Consider the following 21,933-nt stretch of genomic DNA (forward strand, 5'->3'; position numbering starts at 1 on the left):
AATCAATAGAATTAGAAATGAAAAAGGAGAGGTAACAACCGACACTGCAGAAATAAAAGAGATCATGAGAGATTACGACAAGCAACTCTATGCCAATGAAATGGACAATCTGGATGAAATGGACAAATTCTTAGAAATGTACAAACTGCCAAGACTGAATCAGGAAGAAATAGAAAATATAAACAGACCAATCACAAGAAATGAAATTGAAACTCTGATTAAAAATCTTCCAACAAACAAAACCCCAGGACCAGACGGCTTCACAGGCAAATTCTATCAAACATTTAGAGAAGAGCTAACACCTATCCTTCTCAAACTCTTCCAAAATATAGCAGAGGGAGGAACACTCCCAAATTCCTTCTACGAGGCCACCATCACCTTGATACCAAAACCAGAAAAGGATGTCACAAAGAAAGAAAACTACAGGCCAATATCACTGATGAACATAGATGCAAAAATGCTCAACAAAATACTAGCAAACAGAATCCAACAGCACATTAAAGGTATCATACACCATGATCAAGTGGGGTTTATTCCAGGAATGCAAGGATTCTTCAATATACGCAAATCTATCAATGTGATAAACCATATTAAAAAATTGAAGGAGAAAAACCATATGATCATCTCAATAGATACAGAGAAAGGTTTTGACAAAATTCAACACCCATTTATGATAAAAACCCTGCAGAAAGTAGGCATAGAGGGAACTTTCCTCAACATAATAAAGGCCATATATGACAAGCCCACAGCAAACGTTTTCCTCAATGGTGAAAAACTGAAAGCATTTCCACTAAGATCAGGAACAAGACAAGGTTGCCCACTCTCACCACTCTTATTCAACATAGTTTTGGAAGTTTTAGCCACAGCAATCAGAGAAGAAAAGGAATTAAAAGGAATCCAAATCGGAAAAGAAGAAGTAAAGCTGTCACTGCTTGCAGATGACATGATCCTATACACAGAGAATCCTAAAGATGCTACCAGAAAACTACTAGAGCTAATCAATGACTTTGGTAAAGTGGCAGGATACAAAATTAATGCACAGAAATCTCTGGCATTCCTATATACTAATGATGAAAAATCTGAAAGTGAAATCAAGAAAACACTCCCATTTACCATTGCAACAAAAAGAATAAAATATCTAGGAATAAACTTACCTAAGGAGACAAAAGACCTGTATGCAGAAAATTATAAGACACTGATGAAAGAAATTAAAGATGATACAAATAGATGGAGAGATATATCATGTTCTTGGATTGGAAGAATCAACATTGTGAAAATGATTCTACTACCCAAAGCAATCTATAGATTCAATGCAATCCCTATCAAACTACCAGTGGCATTTTTCACAGAACTAGAACAAAAAATTTCATAATTTGTATGGAAACACAAAAGACCCTGAATAGCCAAAGCAATCTTGAGAACGAAAAAAGGAGCTGGAGGAATCAGGCTCCCTGACTTCAGACTATGCTACAAATCTACAGTAATCAAGACAGTATGGTACTGGCACAAAAACAGAAAGATAGATCAATGGAACAGGATAGAAAGCCCAGAGATAAACCCATGCACATATGGACACCTTATCTTTGATAAAGGTGGCAAGAATGTACAGTGGAGAAATGACAGCCTCTTCAATAAATGGTGCTGGGATAACTGGACAGGTACATGTAAAAGTATGAGATTAGATCACTCCCTAACACCGTACACAAAAATAAGCTCAAAATGGATTAAAGACCTAAATGTAAGGTCAGAAACTATCAAACTCTTAGAGGAAAACATAGGCAGAACACTCTATGACATAAATCACAGCAATATCCTTTCTGACCCACCTCCTAGAGTAATGGAAATAAAAACAAAAATAAACAAATGGGACCTAATGAAACTTCAAAGCTTTTGCACAGCAAAGGAAACCATAAACAAGACCAAAAGACAACCCTCAGAATGGGAGAAAATATTTGCAAATGAAGCAACCGACAAAGGATTAATCTCCAAAATTTACAAGCAGCTCATGCAGCTCAATAACAAAAAAACAAACAACCCAATCCAAAAATTGGCAGAAGACCTAAATAGACATTTCTCCAAAGAAGATAAACAGACTGCCAACAAACACATGAAAGAATGCTCAACATCATTAATCATTAGAGAAATGCAAATCAAAACTACAATGAGATATCATCTCACACCAGTCAGAATGGCCATTATCAAAAAATCTAGAAACAATAAATGCTGCAGAGGGTGTGGAGAAAAGGGAACACTCTTGCACTGCTGGTGAGAATGTGAATTGGTTCAGCCACTATGGAGAACAGTATGGAGGTTCCTTAAAAACCTACAAATAGAACTACCATATGACTCAGCAATCCCACTACTGGGCATATACCCTGAGAAAACCAAAATTCAAAAAGAATCACGTACCAAATTGTTCATTGCAGCTCTATTTACAATAGCCCAGAGATGGAAACAACCTAAGTGCCTATCATTGGATGAATGGGTAAAGAAGATGTGGCACATATATACAATGGAATATTACTCAGCCATAAAAAGAAACGAAATTGAGCTATTTGTAATGAGGTGGATAGACCTAGAGTCTGTCATACAGAGTGAAGTATGTCAGAAAGAAAAAGACAAATACCGTATGCTAACACATATATATGGAATTTAAGAAAAAAACATGTCACGAAGAACCTAGGGGTAAGGCAGGAATAAAGATGCAGACCTACTAGAGAAGGGACTTGAGGTTATGGGGAGGGGGAAGGGTGAGCTGTGACAGGGCGAGAGAGAGTCATGGACATATACACACTAACAAACGTAGTAAGGTAGATAGCTAGTGGGAAGCAGCCGCATGGCACAGGGATATTGGGTCGGTGCTTTGTGACAGCCTGGAGGGGTGGGATAGGGAGGGTGGGAGGGAGGGAGATGCAAGAGGGAAGACATATGGGAACATATGTATATGTATAACTGATTCACTTTGTTACAAAGCAGAAACTAACACACCATTGTAAAGCAATTATACTCCAATAAAGATGTTAAAAAATATCACACAAAGAAGCATTCACATCCACACTCACAAAAAGGGAAAAACGGAAAAAATATGTATATATATTTGTAAAAAGAAAATAAAGGAAGAGAGCAAACAAATCAATAAACATATCTACCAATGATAATAAGCTCTAAATACTAAACTAAGAGAAACATAAAATCAGAAAAAATTAGATCCAGAAAATAAACCCCAAGTCTACAGTTGCTCCCAATTTCCACAGCCTCAGTTTTGGGGTGATTCATTGTCTATTCAAGTATTCTGCAGATGCAGGGTACATCAAGTTGATTGTGAAGATTTAATCTTCTGCTCCTGGGGCTACTGGGGGAAATTTCCTTTTCTCTTCTTTGTTTGCTCAGCTCCTGAGATTCAGCTTTGGATTTTGTCCCCCTCTGCATGTAGGTCGCCTGAGGGCGTCTGTTCCCCACCCAGACAGGATGGGGTTAACGTAGCAGCTGATTAGAGAGCTCTGGCTCAGTCAGGCCAGCGGGGAAGGGGAAAGGAATATGGGGTAAGCCTGTGGTAGCAGAGGCCGGCATAACATTGTAATAGCTTGAGGCACGCTATGTCTTCTCTCGGGGAAGTTGTCCCTGAATCACTGGACCCTGGCAGTGGAGGGCTGCCATATTCTTGTATAGCCTTCTGGACCTGGCCTATGTTTATAATGTATTTAAGATGATCCTGGGTTTCTGGGTCAGTTAGCATGTCCAGAGTAAGGAATGGCCTTCCATATGTCATTTTGAAAGGGCTCAACTTAGTGGTTGTTTTAGGGCCTGCCCTGACCCTTATGAGGGCAATTGGCTATAGGCGATACCACAACTATGACATTTCTTGAAAGTTTGCCCAAGGTTTTCTTTAAAATATGATTAGCCTGTTCTACTTTTCCTGAGGATTGAGGTCTCCAGGACGAATTGAGGTGGTATTTAATTCCTAAAACCTGTGAAAGCTGTTGAGTGATCTTTGCTACAAACGAAGGTCCATTGTCACTCTGACGGTGAAGGGGCAGCACAAACCTAGAAATAATTTCCTTTAGGAGCACCATAACCACTTCATTGGCCTTCTCTGTTCTAGTGAGGAAGACATCTACCCATCCAGTAAAAGTATCTATAAACACTAGTAAGTATTTGAAGTCCTGAAAAGAGGGCATCTGAGTGAAATATATTTCCCAGTCCTCTCCTGGGTAAGTCCCACATAGCTGAGCTGGGCTAACAAGAGGGGGAGGCTTGAGGTTGCCTCCTTGATTATGGGTGGTGCAAAGGGTGTAGGCTCGAGTAACTCTTCTGAATGTCTCTGGGATCACTTTCCCTGTAAAAAGAGGGAAAACAATTGTAGACATTGCATCTCTCCCCAGATGGAGAGAATCATGTACCCCTTTAATAATTTTCCATAGGTCAGAGAGAGATATGAGTAATTTCTGATCTGTGTGCCACCAGCCATCTGTTCCCTTAGTTCCTCCTCTGTCTCATGCCCAGTTCTCTTTGGAGGTTGAGTATCTAGGTATAATGCTAGAAGGGGTAAGTGATGGGATTAATGCCATTTCTGTTATGGACATCAGGGCTGCTTTCTTCACTTCCCTATCTGCCCTGTTGTTTCCTTGGGAAATTTGAGAAGTTCCCTTTTGATACTTACGGCAGTGAATGACTACTACCTGTTTTGGTTTTTGAACCGCTTCTATGAGATATAAAATCTCAGCCCCATATTTTATAGGGGAATTTCTTGCATTTAGAAGTCCTCTCTCTTTCCAGATAATGGTATGGACATGTAAAACAAGGAGGGCATATTTTCAGTCTATGTATACATTTACAATCTTTCCTTCCCCCAGGGCTCAGGCTTGAGTTAGAGCTATCAGTTCAACCTTTGGGGCTGAGATGTTAGGTGGCAAAATTTTGCTTCTATGATGCTGTGAGCACTCACAATGGCATACACTGCCCTCTTGACTCCATCTTTAATGGAACTACTGCCATCAGTAAGCCATAACTCCTCAGGGTTTTCTATGGCCTGGTCTGTTAGATCAGACCTACAGGCATAGACCTGATCAAGGGTTTTGAGGCAAGAATGTGTTAGCTCTGGGCTTTCAGCAGGCATAAATGTAGTGTGGTTAAGAGTATGGCACATTTTGAGGGTTAGCTCTGGGGAGGGAGTCGAGGAGCAAAGCCTGGTACTTAATAAACCAGCCTCCAGTTAGCCAATGGTGGCCTTTGATCTCTAGAATCCCTTGCACTTGATGAGGGGTCTGGACTTCCAGTGGCTCTCCAAAGGTAAGCTTGTTAGCTTCTTCCACTAATAAAGTGGTGGCAGCTACTGACCAGAGGCAGCCAGGTCAACATTTGGCCATGGAATCTAGTTCCTTGGAAAAATAGCCTATAGGCTAATGAACTTCCCCTAGCTTCTGTATAAGGACCCGCAGAGCTTTCCCCTACTTTTCAGCCAGGTACAAGATGAATGGCTTTTTCAAACTGGGGAGACCCAGAGCAGGGATTCTGGTGAGGGCCTGCTTGATATCCTTAAAAGCCCTTTCCTATTCCCCATTCCAAAGTAATGGTTCTGTATCTGGGCCTTTAGTAGCTCCATATAGGGGCTTAGCCTTTAGCCTGAATCCTGGAATCCAAATTCTACAGAATCCTGCTATGCCCAAAAAAGGTAGAGAGATATTTCTTTCTCTTTGGACTACTTAGGCCTACTATAGCTTTTTTTCTATCTGGACATAACTATCTACTTTCAGGGTTTATAATATATCCCAGGTATTTAACAAGTTGCTTTGAGAGTTCTGCCTTTGTCTGAGAGACTCTGTAACCTTGGGCCCCAAGGAAATTAAGGATTTCAATGGTATTTTCATCTAAGACTTCCATGGAGGGACTACATATTAATATATCATCTATATACTGTAGAATAGCCTCTTCTTTTAGGTGTATTTCCCTTAGTTCTCTTCCTAGGGCCTCGGCAAACAAGTGTGGGTTGTCCCCAAACCCCTGAGACAATACTGTCCAGGTATATTGTTGCATTTGCCCTGAGTTAGGGTTAGTCCACTCGAAGGAAAACAGATATTTTGATGAGAGATGAACTGGGATTAAAAAAAAAAAGCACGCTTCAGGTCAAACACAGTAAACCATTTAGCGTCCTCAGGGATTTGGGCTAATATGTTATAAGGATTGGCCATGAGGGTATGTGCAGAGATCACTGAATTTTTTACTGCTCTCAGGTCTTGTACCATCGTGTATTCCCCATTTGACTAAACAACTGCAAAATAGGAATATTGCATGGAGACTGGCAGGATACCAAGATGCCATGTTTTAAGAAGTTATCTATGAGGGGCTGTAAACCATTCTTTGCTTCCAACTTTAAAGGGTATTGTCTCTTGTTAGGGTACGTGGCTTCTGTCCTAAGGCTAATTCTTAACTGTTGGGCGTTTGTGGCCCTTCTGAGGATTCCTTTGTCCCATACTGACGCATTCACTGCTTATAGAATATGGCTGGGAATAGAACTGTGTTCTTCTGTCTGGTCTGTCTTAGTCAGAGTCAACATAAGGGGCTGCATGGGACCTCCTAATTGTAGTATGGCCCTGAGGGAGCTCAGAAGATCTCTCCCCATTAGTGGGCTAGGACACTCAGGAACAACTAAAAAGGCATGCAAAATCAACCACTGCTCAAAGTTGGCAAGTGAGAGCCCAGTAAAGTAATGGGTGTGAGGCGTTCTGTTGACACCAGTCACAGTACAGCTTTGGGAGGAAAGGGGTCCAGTGTGAGAAATTAGGGCAGAGTAATTGGCTCCCATATCAATTAAAAAAATCAGTCTTCTTACCTGCCATATCAAGGACCACCCAAGGCTCCTTGATGGAGATAGACATCATATTGCGGCAAGCTGCTGGACTCCCTGGACCACCTCAGTCTTCCAGCATGGCCATCTAGAGAGCAGGGGACGCCCTTCCCCTTCAGGGCTGAGGGCAGTCCCTCTTCCAATGACCTCTTTGTTTGCATGCTTGGCATGGCCCAGGGTGTTCTTTCTGGCAATCTTGGGCTCAGTAATCAGTTGACTTGCATTTGAAGCATTCCTCCGTGTTGGTCTTACCTCCAGAAGGATAGTTGAACTTTCTCGGCCCCCTTGGGTTGTCCTGGGATCACAACGCATGACTGACAGCAATGGCTATCAATTTTGTATGAGTCCTGTCCTGTCTTTTATCATGTTCGGTTCTCTCTTCTTCCTCAGCTTGATCTTGATTATTAAATACCCCAAAAGCCACACCTAATAGTTTGGGCATGGAAGTTTGTGGGTCTAATTGTAACTTTTGGAGTTTCGGCCTAATAGCAGAGGAAGACTTGCTGATAAAATGTTGTCCCATTAGGGACTGACCTTCAGAAGTGGAATGATCAATGTTAGTGTACTTTCTAAAAGCCTCCAAGAGGACGAGGGGAAGATGGCGGAAGAGTAAGACATGGAGATCACCTTCCTCCCCACACATACACCAGAAACACATCTACACGTGGAAAAACTCCTACAGAACACCCACTGAGCACTGGCAGAAGACCTCAGACCTCCCAAAAGGCAAGAAATTCCCCACGTACCTGGGTAGGGCAAAAGAAAAAACACAGACAAAAGGATAGGGATGGGACCTGCACCAAAGGGAGGGAGCTGTGAAGGAGGAAAGCTTTCCACAAACTAGGAAGCCCCTTCATGGGCTGAGGCTGCTGGTGGTGAAGGGGGAAAGCTTCAGAGCCATGGAGGAGAGCACAGCAACAGGGGTGCGGAGGGCAAAGCAGAGAGATTCCCACACAGAGGATCGGTGCCGACCGTCACTGACCAGCCCAAGAGGCTTCTCTGCTCACCCGGTGGGGTGGGCGGAGCTGCGAGCTGAGCCTTCGGTCGGAGCACAGGGAGAGGACTGGGGTTGGTGGCACGAACACAGCCTGCAGGGGGTTAGTGCACCACGGCTAGCTGGGAGGGAGTCCAGGGAAAAGTCTGGACGTGTCAAAGAGGCAAGAGACTTTTTCTTCCCTCTTTTATTCCTGGTGCGTGAGGAGAGGGGCTTAAGAGTGCTGCTTAAAGGAGCTCCAGAGACTGGAGCAAGCTGCAGCTAAAAGCGTGGACCGAAGAGACGGGCATGAGATGTTGAGGCTGCTGCTGCTGCCACCAAGAAGCCTGTGTGCGAGCACAGGTCACTATCCACACCTTCCTTCTGGGGAGCCTGTGCAGCCCGCCACTGCAAGGGTCCCGGGATCCAGGGACAACTTCTCTGGGAAAACACACGGCACGTCTCAAGCTGGTGTAACGTCACACCAGCCTCTGCCGCCACAAGATCGCCCCGCACTCCGTGCCCCCCTCCCGCCGGCCTGAGTGAACCAGAGTCCCCGAAGGAGCTGCTCCTTTAACCCCCTCCTGTCTGAGCAAAGAACAGACGGCCTCCTGCAACCTACATGTGAGGCAGGGCCAAATCCAAAGCTGAGCATCTGGGAGATGTGATAACAAAGAAGAGAAAGGGAAATATCTCCCAGCAGCCTCAGAAGCAGAGAATAAAAGCTCCACAGTCAACTTGATGTACTCTGCATCTGTGGAATACATGAATAGACAATGAATCATCCCAAATTGAGGAGGTGGACTTTGAGAGCAAGATTTATGATTTTTTCCCCTTTTCCCCTATTTGTGAGTGTTTATGTGTGTGCTTCTGTGTGAGATTTTGTCTGTATAGCCTTGCTTCCACCATTTGTCCTAGGGTTCTATCCATCCGGGGATTTTTTGTTTTGTTTTGTTTTAATTTTTCTTTCTTCATAATTATTTATTATTTTAATAACTTTATTTTATTTTACTTTATCTTCCTTCCTTCCTTCCTTCTTTCTTTCTTTCTTTCTTTCTTTCTTTCTTTCTTTCTTTCTTTCTTTCTTTCTTTCTTTCTTTCTTTCTTTCTTTCTTTCTTTCTTTCTTTCTTTCTTTCTTTCTTTCTTTCTTTCTTTCCTTCCTTCCCTCCTTTAGACAAAGAATCATCCCAAATTGAGGAGGTGCACTTTGAGAGCAAGATTTATGATTTTTCCCATTTTCCTCTTTTAGTGAGTGTTTATGTGTATGTTTCTCTGTGAGATTTTGTCTGTATAGCTTAGCTTCCACCATTTGTCCTAGGGTTCTATCCATCCACTTTTTTAAAATTTTTTTCTTAACAATTATTTTTATTTTAATAAATTTATTATATTTTATCTTATTTTATTTTACTTTATCTTCTGTCTTTCTTTCTTTTTTTCCTTCCATCCTGCTTTTGTTCCTTCCTCCCTCCCTTCTTTCTTTCCTACCATCTTCCTTTCTTTCTTTCTTTCTTTCTCTTTCTTTCTTTCTTTCTCTTTCTTTCATTCTTTCTACTTCTACTAATTTTTGCTTTCAAAACTTTCTCCCTTCTATTCGGATTCGTGTGGATAAAAGGCTCATGGTGTTGCAGCAAGGAGTCACTGCTGTGCCTCTGAGGTGGGAGAGCCAACTTCAGGACACTGGTCAACAAGACACTTCCCACTCCACATAATATCACATGGTGAAAAGCTCCCAGAGATCTCCATCTCAACACCAGCACCCAGCTTCACTCAACGACCAGCAAGCTACAGTGCTGGACACCCTATGCCAAAAAACTACAAAGACAGGAACACAAACCCACCCATTAGAAGAGAGGGTGCCTAAAATCATAATAACTCCACAGACACCCCAAAACACACCACCAGACGTGGAACTGCCCACCAGAAAGAAAAGATCCAGCCTCATCCACCAGAACACAGGCACTAGGCCCCTCCACCAGGAAGCCTACACAACCCACGGAACAAAACTTAGCCACTGGGGACAGACACCAAAAACAACGGGAACTCTGAATCTGCAGCCTGCAAAAAGGAGACCCCACACACAGTAAGATAAGCAAAATGAGAAGACAGAAAAACACACTGCAGATGAAGGAGTAAGATTAAAACCCACCAAACCTAAAAAAGGAAGAGGAAATAGTCTACCTGGAAAAGGATTCAGAATAATGATAGTAAAGATGTTCCAAAATCGTGGAAATAGAATAGACAAAAAGAAAGAAACATTTAACAAGGACCTAGAAGAACTAAAGATGAAACAAACAACAATGAACAGCACAATAAAACAAATTTAAAATACTCTACATGGGATCAATAGCTGAATAACTGAGGCAGAAGAACGGATAAGTGACATAGAAGATAAAATAGTGGAAATAACTACTGCAGAGCAGAATAAAGAAAAAGAATGAAAAGAACTGAGGACAGTCTCAGAGACCTCTAGGACAACATTAAATGCACTGACATACGAATTATAGGGATTGCAGAAGAAGAAGAGAAAAAGAAAGAGATTGAGAAAATATTTGAAGAGATTATAGTTGAAAACTTCCCTAATATGGGAAAGGAAATAGCTAATCAAGTCCAGGAAACACAGAGAGTCCCATACAGGATAAATATGCCAAGACACATATTAATCAAACGGTCAAACATTAAATACAAAGAAAACATATTAAAAGCAGCAAGGGAAAACAACAAATAACACACAAGGGAATCCCCATAAGGTTATCAGCTGATCTTTCAGCAGAAACTCTGGAAGACAGAAGGGACTGGCAGGACATATTTAAAGTGATGAAGGAGAAAAACCTGCAAACAAGCTTACTTTCCCCAGCAAGGATCTCATTCAGATTTGATGGAGAAATTAAAACCTTTACAGACAAGCAAAAGCTGAGAGAGTTCAGCACCATCAAACCAGCTTTACAAAAAATTCTAAAGGAACTTCTCTAGGCAAGAAACACATGAGAAGAAAAAGACCTACTATAACGAAACCAAAACAAATAAAAAATGGGAATACGAACATACATAACGATAATTAACTTAAATGTAAATGGACTAAATGCTCCCACCAAAAGACACAGATTGGCTGAATGGATACAAAAACAAGACCCATATATATGCTGTCTACAAGAGACCCACTTAAGACCTAGAGAGACACACATACTGAAAGTAACGGGATGGAAAAAGATATTCCATGCAAATGGAAACCAAAAGAAAGCTGGAGTAGCAATTCTCATATCAGACAAAATAGACATTAAAATAAAGACTATTAGAAGGGACAAAAAAGGACACTACATAATCATCAAGGGATTGATCCAAGAAGAAGATATAACAATTGTAAATATTTATGCACCCAACATAGGAGCACCTCAGTACATAAGGCAAATACTAACAACCATAAAAGCGGAAATCAACAGTAACACATTCATAGTAGGGCACTTTAACACACCACTTTCACCCATGGACAGATCATTCAAAATGAAAATAAATAAGGAAAAACAAGCTTTAGATGATACATTAAACAAGATGGACTTAAGTGATATTTATAGGACATTCCATCCAAAAATAAGAGAATGCACATTTTTCTCAACTGCTCATGGAACATTCTCCAGGATAGATCATATATTGGGTCAAAAATGAAACCATAGTAAATTAAAGAAAATTGAAATTGTATCAATGAATATTTCTGTCCACAATGCTATGAGACTAGATATCAATTACAGGAAAAGATGTGTAAAAAATACAAACAAATGGAAGCTAAACAGTACACTACTTAATAACAAAGTGATCATAGAAGAAATCAAAGAGGATATCAAAACATACCTAGAAACAAATGACAGTGGAGATACGACGACCTAAAACCTATTGGATGCAACAAAAACAGTTCTAAGAGAGAAGTTTATAGCAATACAAGCCCACCTTATGAAACAGGAAACATCTCGAATAAACAACCTAACCTTGCACCTAAAGCAATTAGAGAAAGAAGAACAAAAACACCACAAAGCTAGCAGGAGGAAAGAAATCATAATAATCAGATCAGAAATGAATGAAAAAGTAATGAAGGAAACGATAACAAACATCAATAACACTAAAAGCTGGTTCTTTGAGAAGATAAACAAAATTGATAAACCATTAGCCAGACTCATCAGAAACAGAGAAGACTCAAATCAATAGAATTAGATATGAAAAAGGAAAAGTAACAACTGACACAGCAGAAATACAAAAGATCATGAGAGATTACTACAAGCAATTCTATGCCAATAAAATGGACAACCTGGAAGAAATGGACAAATTCTTACAAACGCACAACTGCCAAGACTGAATCAGGAAGAAATGGAAAATATGAACAGACCAACCACAAGCACTGAAATTGAAACAGTGATTAAAAATCTTCCAACAAACAAAAGCCCAGGGCCAGAGGGCTTCACAGGCGAATTCTATCAAACATTTAGAGAAGAGCTAACACCTATCCTTCTCAAACTATTCCAAGCAATAACAGAGGGAGGAAGACTCCCAAACTCAGTTTATGAGGCCACCATCACCCTGATACCAAAACCAGACAAGGATATCGCAAAGAACGAATACTACAGGCCAATACGTCTGATGGACATAGATGCAAAAATAGTCAGAAAAATACTAGCAAACAGAATCCTACAGCACAATAAAAGGATCATACACCATGATCAAGTGCGATTTATTCCAGGAATGCAAGGATTCTTCAATATATGCAAATTAATCAATATGATAAACCATATTAAAAAATTGAAGGAGAAAATCCATATGATCATCCCAATAGATGCAGAGAAAACTTCCGACAAAATTCAACACCTATTTATGATAAAAACCCTGCAGAAAGTAGGCATAGAGGGAACTTTCCTCAACATAATAAAGGCCATATATGACAAGCCCACAGCAAACATCATCCTCAATGGTGAAAAACTGAAACCATTTCCACTGAGATCAGGAACAAAAGAAGGTTGCCCACTCTCACCATTCTTATTCAATATAGTTTTGGAGTTTTAGCCACAGCAATCAGAGAAGAAAAGGAAATAAAAGGAATCCAAGTTGGAAAAGGAGAAGTAAGGCTGTCACTGTTTGCAGATAACATGATACTCTACATAGAGAATCCTAAAGATGCTACCAGAAAGCTACTAGAGTTAATCAATGAGTTTGGTAAAGTAGCATGATACAAAATTAATGCAAACAAATCTCTGGCATTCCTCTACACTAATGATGAAAACTCTGAAAGTGAAATCAAGAAAACACTCCCATTTACCATTGCAACAAAAAGAATAAAATATCTAGGAATAAACCTACCTAAGGAGACAAAAGACCTGTATGCAGAAAATCATAGGACACTAATGAAACAAATTAAATATGATACAAATAGATGGAGAGATATACAATGTTCTTGGATTGGAAGAGTCAACATTGTGAAAATGACTCTACTACCCAAAGCAATCTACAAATTCAATGCAATCCCTATCAAACTGCCACAGGCATTTTTCAAAGAACTAGAAAAGAAATTTTCACAATTTGTATGGAACACAAAAGACCCCGAATAGCCAAAGGAATCTTGAGAACGAAAAACTGAGCTGGAGGAATCAGGCTCCCTGACTTCAGATGATACTAGAAAGCTACAGTAATCAAGACAGTATGGTACTGGCACAAAAACAGAAAGATAGATCAATGGAACAGGATAGAAAGCCCAGAGATAAACCCACGCACATATGGTCACCTTATCTTTGATAAAGGAGGGAGGAATGTACAGTGGAGAAAGGACAGCCTCTTTAATAAGTGGTGCTGGGAAAACTGGACTGGTACATGTAAAAGTATGAAATTAGATCACACCCTAACACCATACACAAAAATAAGCTCAAAGTTTATTAAAGACCTAAATGTAAGGCCAGAAATTATCAAACTCTTAGAGAAAAACATAGGCAAGACACTCTATGACATAAATCACAGCAAGATCCTTTTTGACCCACCTCCTAGTGAAATAGAAATAAAAACAAAAATAAACAAATGGGACCTAATGAAACTTCAAATCTTTTGCACAGCAAAGGAAACAATAAACAAGACCAAAAGACAACACTCAGAATGGGAGAAAATATTTGCTAATGAAGCAACTGACAAAGGATTAATCTCCAAAAGTTATAAGCAGCTCATGCAGCTTAATAACAAAAAAACAAACAACCCAATCCAAATGTGGGCAGAAGACCTAAATAGAAATTTCTCCAAAGAAGATATACAGACTGCCAACAAACACATGCAAGAATGCTCAACATCACTAATCATTAGAGAAATGCAAATCAAAACTACAATGATATATCATCTCACACCAGTCAGAATGGCCATCATCAAAATATCTAGAAACAATAAATGCTGGAGAGAGTGTGAAGAAAAGGGAACACTCCTGTGCTGTTGGTGGGAATGTAAATTGATACAGCCACTGTGGAGAACAGTATGGAGGTTCCTTAAAAAACTGCAAATAGAACTACCATATGACCCAGCAATCCCACTACCGGGCATATACCCTGAGAAAACCATAATTCAAAAAGAATCATGTACCAAAATGTTCATTGCAGCTCTATTTACAATAGCCCAGAGATGGAAACAACCTAAGTGTCCATCTTTGGATGAATAGATAAAGAATATGTGGCACATATATACAATGGAATATTACTCAGCCATAAAAAGAAATGAAATTGAACTATTTGTAATGAGGTTGATAGACCTAGAGTCTGTCATACTGAGTGAAGTAAGTCAGAAAGAGAAAGATAAATACTGTATGCTAACACATATATATGGAATCTATGAAAGAAAATGTCATGAAGAACCTAGGGGTAAGACAGGAATAAAGACCAAACCCACTAGAGAATGGACTTGAGTATATGGGGAGGGGGAAGAGTAAGCTGTGACAAAGCGAGAGAGAGTCATGGACATATATACACTACCAATCGTAAGGTAGATAGCTAGTGGGAAGCAGCCACATAGCACCGGGAGATCAGCTTCGTGCTTTGTGATCACCTGGAGGGTTGGGATAGGGAGGGTGGGTGGGAGGGAGACACAAGCGGGGGGAAATATGGGAACATATGTATATATATAACTGACTCATTTTGTTGTAAAGCAGAAACTAACACACCATTGTAAAGAAATTATACTCCAATAAAGATATTAAAAAAAAAAAAAACCTCCACAAGCTGCCCATAAAAGAGGGCTGGATTTTCCGTTTCTCTTTGGGTCACTCCTTTAAGCTTTTCATATTTAACTGACTTTTGGGTACACTTTCTGATCCCTTCTAATACACAATGGATCATGTGCCTCCTTGCTTCTCTTCCCACCCAGGAAATAAAAATCCAGGGGTGTTCCTGATTTGGGACTGTGTCTCTACCCAAAGCATAATGTTCAGGTTGCTTCCTGGCAAACTTGTCAGCATGCCCATGGGCTGCTGTTTAAATTCTCTATTTTTCCTCAGGAATACAGCAAATACTTACAACTACTTGGACATCCTTCCAAGTTGTATCATACATCACAGTTGGGGCATGAAACCCTTCAACAAACTTACTAGAGTCCTCAGAAAATTGGACCAGTCTCTGTTTGCATTGGGCTAAGTTGGTTAAAGAGAAGGGCACATGTACACTCATCGTCCCTTCACCATTTGCCTCATCCCTAAGATGGCATAATTTCCCTGATCCTGGGTGATCGGAAGCTCCACTATGAGTTACCACAGAGAGACTAGTCTCTCTTTCTTGGGGTAATGGTAGGTATGGAGGGACATGAGTTGGAGTTTGGGATTGGGCAGAGGGACCAGGAAAAGTAGGTGACTCTGGAGAATTAGGTGGTTACAGAGAAGTAGGGATACTGTCAGGAGTAGGGTGAGCTCAGTTTTCCCCATGAGAGCCGAGAGAGCTTAGAAAGAGATAATCTAAAATGTCGGAGAGTATGGAAATACAAAACACCCCGAATAGCCAAAGCAATCTTGAGAGAGAAAAACAAAGCTGAAGGAATCAGGCTCCTGGACGTCAGACTATACTACAAAGCTACATAATAAAGACAATATGGTACTGGCACAAAAACAGAAATATAGATCAATGGAACAGGATAGAATGCCCAGAGGTAAACCCATGCACATACGGTCACCTTATTTTTCATAAAGGAGGCAAGAATATACAAATGAGAAAGACAGCCTCTTCAATAAGTGGTGCTGGGCAAGCAGGAGAACTACATGTAAAAGAATTAAATTAGAACACTCCATAACACCATGCACAAAAATAAAATCAAAATGGATTAAAGACCTAAATGTAAGGCCAAACACTATAACACTCTTAGAGGAAAACATAGGCATAATACTCTATGACAGGAGAAGGGGAAGATGGCGCAATAGTAAGATGGAGAGATCACCTTCCTCCAAACAGATACATCAGAAATACATCTACATGTGGAACAACTCCTACAGAACACCTACTGAACGCTGGCACAAGACCTCAGACTTCCCAAAAGGCAAGAAACTCCCCACGTACCTGGGTAGGGCAAAAGAAAAGAGAATAAACAGAGACAAAAGCATAGGGATGGGAGCTGCACCAGTGGGGTGGTGGAAGAAGGGAACTACGGAACTGCAAAGGAGTGTGCAGCAACAGAGGTGCAGAGGGCAAAGTGGAGAGATTTCTGCAAAGAGGACCGGTGCCGACCACCACTCACCAGCGTGAGAGGTTTCTCGGCTCATCCGCCGGAGTGGGGGGCACTGGGAGCTGAGGCTATGGCTTCGGTCGACGTGGAAGGAGAGGACTGGCGGCATGAACATAGCCTGAAGGGGTTAGTGCACCATGGCTAGCCGGGAGGGAGTCCGGGAAAAAGTCCGGACATGCCGAAGAGGCAAGAGACTTTTTATTCCCTCTTTGTTTCCCGGTGCATGAGGAGAGGGGATTAAGAGCGTTGCTTAAAGGAGCTGCAGAGACAGTCATGAGCTGCAGCTAACAGCGCAGACCCCAGAGACGGGCATGAGATGCTAAGGCTGCTGCTGCTGCCACCGAGAAACCTGTGTGCGAGCACAGGTCACTCTCCACACTTTTCTTCTGGGGAGCCTATGCAGCCCGCCACTACCAGGGTCCCGTGATCCAGAGACAACTTCCCTGGGAGAATGCACAGCACGTCTCAGGCTGCTGCAACGTCACGCTGGTCTCTTCTTCCGCAGGCTCACCCTGCACTCCGTACCCTACCCTCCCACCAGCCTGAGTGAGCCGGAGCCCCCGAATCAGCGGCTCCTTTAACCCCGTCCTGTCTGCGAGAAGAACAGACGGCCTCCAGTGACCTACATGCAGAGGAAGGGCCAAATCTAAAGCTGAAACCCCGGAGCTGTGCAAACAAAGAAGAGAAAGGAAAATCTCTCCCAGCAGTCTGAGGAGCACTGCATTAAATCTCCACAATCACCTTGATGTACCCTGCATCTGTGGAATACCTGAAGAGACAAAGAATCATCCCAAATTGAGGAGGTAAATTTGAGAGCAATATTTAATATTTTTCTCCTATTTTCCTCTTTTTGTGAGTGTGTATGTGTATGCTTCTGTGTGAGATTATGTCAGTATAGCTTTGCTTTCAACTATTTGTCCTACGGTTGTATCCATCCATCGATTTTTTTTAATTTAAAAAAATTTTTCTTAATAATTCTATTTTTATTTTAATAATTTTATTTTACCTAACTTTATTTTATTTTCCTTTATCCTCTTTCTTTCTTTCTACTTTTTCTCCCTTTTATTCTGAGCCATGCAGATGAAAGGCTCTTGGTGCTGCAGCCTCTACCTCTGCCTCTGAGGTGGGACAGCCAACTTCAGGACACTGGTCCACAAGAGACCTCCCAGCTTCACGTAACATCAAATGGCAAAAATCTCCTAGAGATATCCATCTAACACAAGCACCCAGCTTCACTCAACGATCAGCAAGCTACAGTGCTGGACACCCTATGCCAAACAGCTAGCAAGACAGGAACACAACCTCACCCATTAGCAGAGAGGCTGCCTAAAATCATAATAACTCCACAGACACACCAAACCACACCACCAGACATGGACCGGCCCACCAGAAAGACAAGATCCAGTCTCTTCCACCAGAACACAGGCACTAGTCCCCTCCAGCAGGAACGCTACACAACCCACTGAACCAACTTTAGACACTGGGGACAGACACTGAAAAAAACGGGAATTGTGAACCTGCAGCCTTCAAAAAGGAAACACCAAACACAATAAGATAAGCAAAATGAGAAGAAGGAAAAACACACAGCAGATGAAGGAGCAAGATAAAACCTACCAGACCAAACAAATGAAGAAGAAATAGGCAGTCTACCTGAAAAAGAATTCAGAATAATGGCACTAAAGATGAACCAAAATCTTGGAAATAGAATAGAGAAAATGCAAGAAACATTTAACAAGGACCTAGAAGAACTAAAGATGAAACAAGCAATGATAAACAACACAATATATGAAATTTAAAATACTCTAGAAGGGATCAATAGCAGAATAACTGAGGCAGAAGAATGGATACGTCACCTGGAATATAAAATAATGGAAATAACTACGGCAGAGAAGAATAAAGAAATAAGAATGAAAATAACTGAGAACTGTCTCAGAGACCTCTGGAACAATATTAAATGCAACAATGTTCGAATTATAGGTGTTCCAGAAGAAGAAGAGAAAAAGAAAGGGACTGAGAAAATACTTGAAGAGATTATAGTTGAAAACTTCCCTAATATGGGAAAGGAAATAGCTAATCAAGTCCACGAAGCACAGAGAGTCCCATACAGGATGAATCCAAGGAGAAACATGCCAAGACACATATTATTAAAACTGTCAAAAGTTAAATACAAAGAAAACATATTAAAAGCAGCAACAGAAAAACAACAAATAACACACAAGGAAATCTCCATAAGGTTAACAGCTAATTTTTTCAGCACAAACTCTGCAAGCCAGAAGGGACTGGCAGGGCTTATTTAAGTAATGAAGAAGAAAAACCTACAACCAAGATTACTCTTCCCAGCAAGGATCTCATTCAGATTTCATGGAGAAATTAAAAACTTTACAGACAAGCAAAAGGTGAGAGAGTTCAACACCACCAAACCAGCTTTACAACAAATGCTAAAGGATCTTCCCTAGGCAAGAAACACAAGAGAAGGAAAAGACCTATAATAACAAACTCAAAACAATTAAGAAAATGGGAAGAGGAACATACATATCGACCATTACCTTCAGTGTAAATGGACTAAATGCTCCCACCAAAAGACACAGACTGGCTGAATGGATACAAAACAAGACCCATATATATGCTGTCTACAAGACACCCACTTCAGAACTAGAGACATATACAGACTGAAAGTGAGGGGATGGAAAAAGATATTCCATGCAAATGGAAATCAAAAGAAAGCTGGAGTAGCAATATTCATATCAGACAAAATAGACTTTAAAATAAAGAGTATTAGAAGAGACAAAGAAAGAGACTACATAATCATCAAGGGATAGATCCAAGAAAAAGATATAACAATTGTAAATATTTATGCACCCAACATAGGAGCCCCTCAATACATAAGGCAAATACTAACAGCCATAAAAGGGGAAATCGACAGTAACACATTCATAGTAGGGGACTTTAACACCCCACTTTCACCAATGGACAAATCATCCAAAATGATAATAAATAAGGAAACACAAGCTTTAAATGATACATTAAAAAAGATGCACTTAATTGATATTTATAGGATATTCCATCCAAAAACAACAGAATACACATTTTTCTCAAGTGATCATGGAACATTCTCCACGATAGATCACATCTTGGGTCACAAGTCAAGCCTTCGTATTTAAGAGAATTGAAATTGTATCAAGTATCTTTTCCAACCACAACGCTATGAGACTAGATATCAATTACAGTAAAAGATCTGTAAAAAATACAAACACATGGAGGCTAAACAATACACTCCTTAATAACGAAGTGATCACTGAAGAAATCAAAGAGGAAATCAAAAAATACCTAGGAACAAATCACAATGGACAAACGACGACCCAAACCTATGGGATGCAGCAAAAGCAGTTCTAACAGGGAAGTTTATAGCAATACAACCTACCATAAGAAACAGGAAACATTTCAAATAAACAACCTAACCTTGCACCTAAAGCAATTAGAAAATGAGGAACAAAAAAACCCCAAAGTTCGCAGAAGGAAAGAAATCATAAAAATCAGATCAGAACGAAATGAAGGAAATGATAGCAAAGATCAACAAATTTAAAGCTGTTTCTTTGAAAAGATAAACAAAATTCATAAACCATTAGCCATACACATCAGGGGAAAAAAAGGGAGAAGACTCAAATCAATAGAATTAGAAATGAATAAGGAGAAGTAACAACTGACACTGCAGAAATACAAAAGATCATGAGAGATTACTACAAGCAGCTCTATGCCAATAAAATGGACAACCTGGAAGAAATGGACAAATTCTTAGAAATGCACAACCTGCCAATATTGAATCAGGAAGAAACAGAAAATATGAACAGACCAATCACAAGAAATGAAATTGAAACTCTGATTAAAAATCTTCCAACAAACAAAAGCCCAGGACCAGATGGCTTCACAGGCGAATTCTATCAAACATTTAGAGAAGAGCTAACACCTATCCTTCTCAAACTCTTCCAAAATATAGCAGAGGGAAGAACACTCCCAAATTTAGTCTACGAGGACACCATCATCCTGACCAAAACCAGAGAAGGATGTCACAAAGAAAGAAAACTACAAGCCAATATCACTGATGAACATAGATGCAAAAATCCTCAATAAAATACTAGCAAACAGAATCCAACCACACATTTAAAGGATCATACACCATGATCAAGTGGGTTTATTCCAGGAATGCAAGGATTCTTCAATATACGCCAATCAATCAAAGTGATACACCATATTAACAAATTGAAGGAGAAAAACCATATGGTCATCTCAATAGATGCAGAGAAAGCTTTTGACAAAATTCAACACCCATTTATGATTTTAAAAAAAACCCTCCAGAAAGTAGGCATAGAGGAAACATTCCACAATATAATAATAAAGGCCATATATGACAAACACACAGCCAACATCATCCTCAATGGTGAAAAACTGAAACCATGTCCACTAAGATCAGGAACACAACAAGGTTGCCCACTCTCACCACTCTTATTCAACATAGTTGTGGAAGTTTTAGCCCCAGCCATCAGAGAAGAACAGGAAATAAAAGGAATCCAAATCGGAAAAGAAGAAGTAAAGCTGTCACTGTTTGCCGATGACATGATATTATACATAGAGAATCCTAAAGATGCTAGCATAAAGCTACTAGATCTAATCAATGAATTTGTAAAGTAGCAGGATACAAAATAAAAGCACAGAAATCTCTGGCATTCCTATACACTAATGATGAAAAATCTGAATGTGAAATCAAGAAAACACTCCCATTTACCTTGCAACAAAAAGAATAAAATGTCTAGGAATAAACCTATCTAAGGAGACAAAAGAATTGTAGGCAGAAAATTATAAGACACTGATGAAAGAAATTAAAGATGAGACAAATAGATGGAGAGATATACAATGTTCTTGGATTGGAAGGTCAACATTGTGAAAATGATTCTACTACCCAAAGCAATCTACAGATTCAATGCAATCCCTGTCAAACTACCACTGGCATTTTTCACAGAACTAGAAAATAAAATTCACAATTTGTATGGAAACACAAAAGACCCCGAATAGCCAATGCAATCTTGAGATGGAAAAACGGAGCTGGAGGAATCAGGCTCCCTGACTTCAGACTATATTACAAAGCTACAGTAATCAAGACAGTATGGTACTGGCACAAAAACAAAAATATAGATGAATGGAACAGAATAGAAAGCCCAGAGATATACCCATGAACATATGGTCACCTTATCTTTGATAAAGGAAGCATGAATATACAGTGGAGAAAGAACAGCCTCCTCAATAAGTGCTGTTGGGAAAATTGGACAGGTACATGTAAAAGTATCAAATTAGAACACTCCCTAACACCCTACACAAAAATAAACTCAAAATGGATTAAGGACCTGTAATAAG

General features: G+C 40.2%; 2 long non-coding RNA genes across 2 annotated transcripts in view; one reads left to right on the forward strand and one right to left on the reverse strand.

Annotated features, from left to right (window-relative positions):
* The window catches only part of LOC309977759, a 984,496-nt gene that overhangs the window by 471,194 nt on the left and 491,369 nt on the right, over window positions 1-21,933 (forward strand). The window lies entirely within an intron of this gene.
* The window catches only part of LOC309977760, a 946,815-nt gene continuing 933,636 nt past the window's right edge, over window positions 8,755-21,933 (reverse strand). Inside the window, exon 2 of the long non-coding RNA XR_014327095.1 lies at window positions 8,755-8,957. This is a non-coding gene — a long non-coding RNA (uncharacterized lncRNA). The remainder of the gene's footprint in view (window positions 8,958-21,933) is intronic.

This window comes from Leucopleurus acutus, assembly GCF_964270905.1.
Source record: "Leucopleurus acutus genome assembly, chromosome: X".
In the NCBI taxonomy this organism is placed as follows: domain Eukaryota; kingdom Metazoa; phylum Chordata; class Mammalia; order Artiodactyla; family Delphinidae; genus Leucopleurus; species Leucopleurus acutus.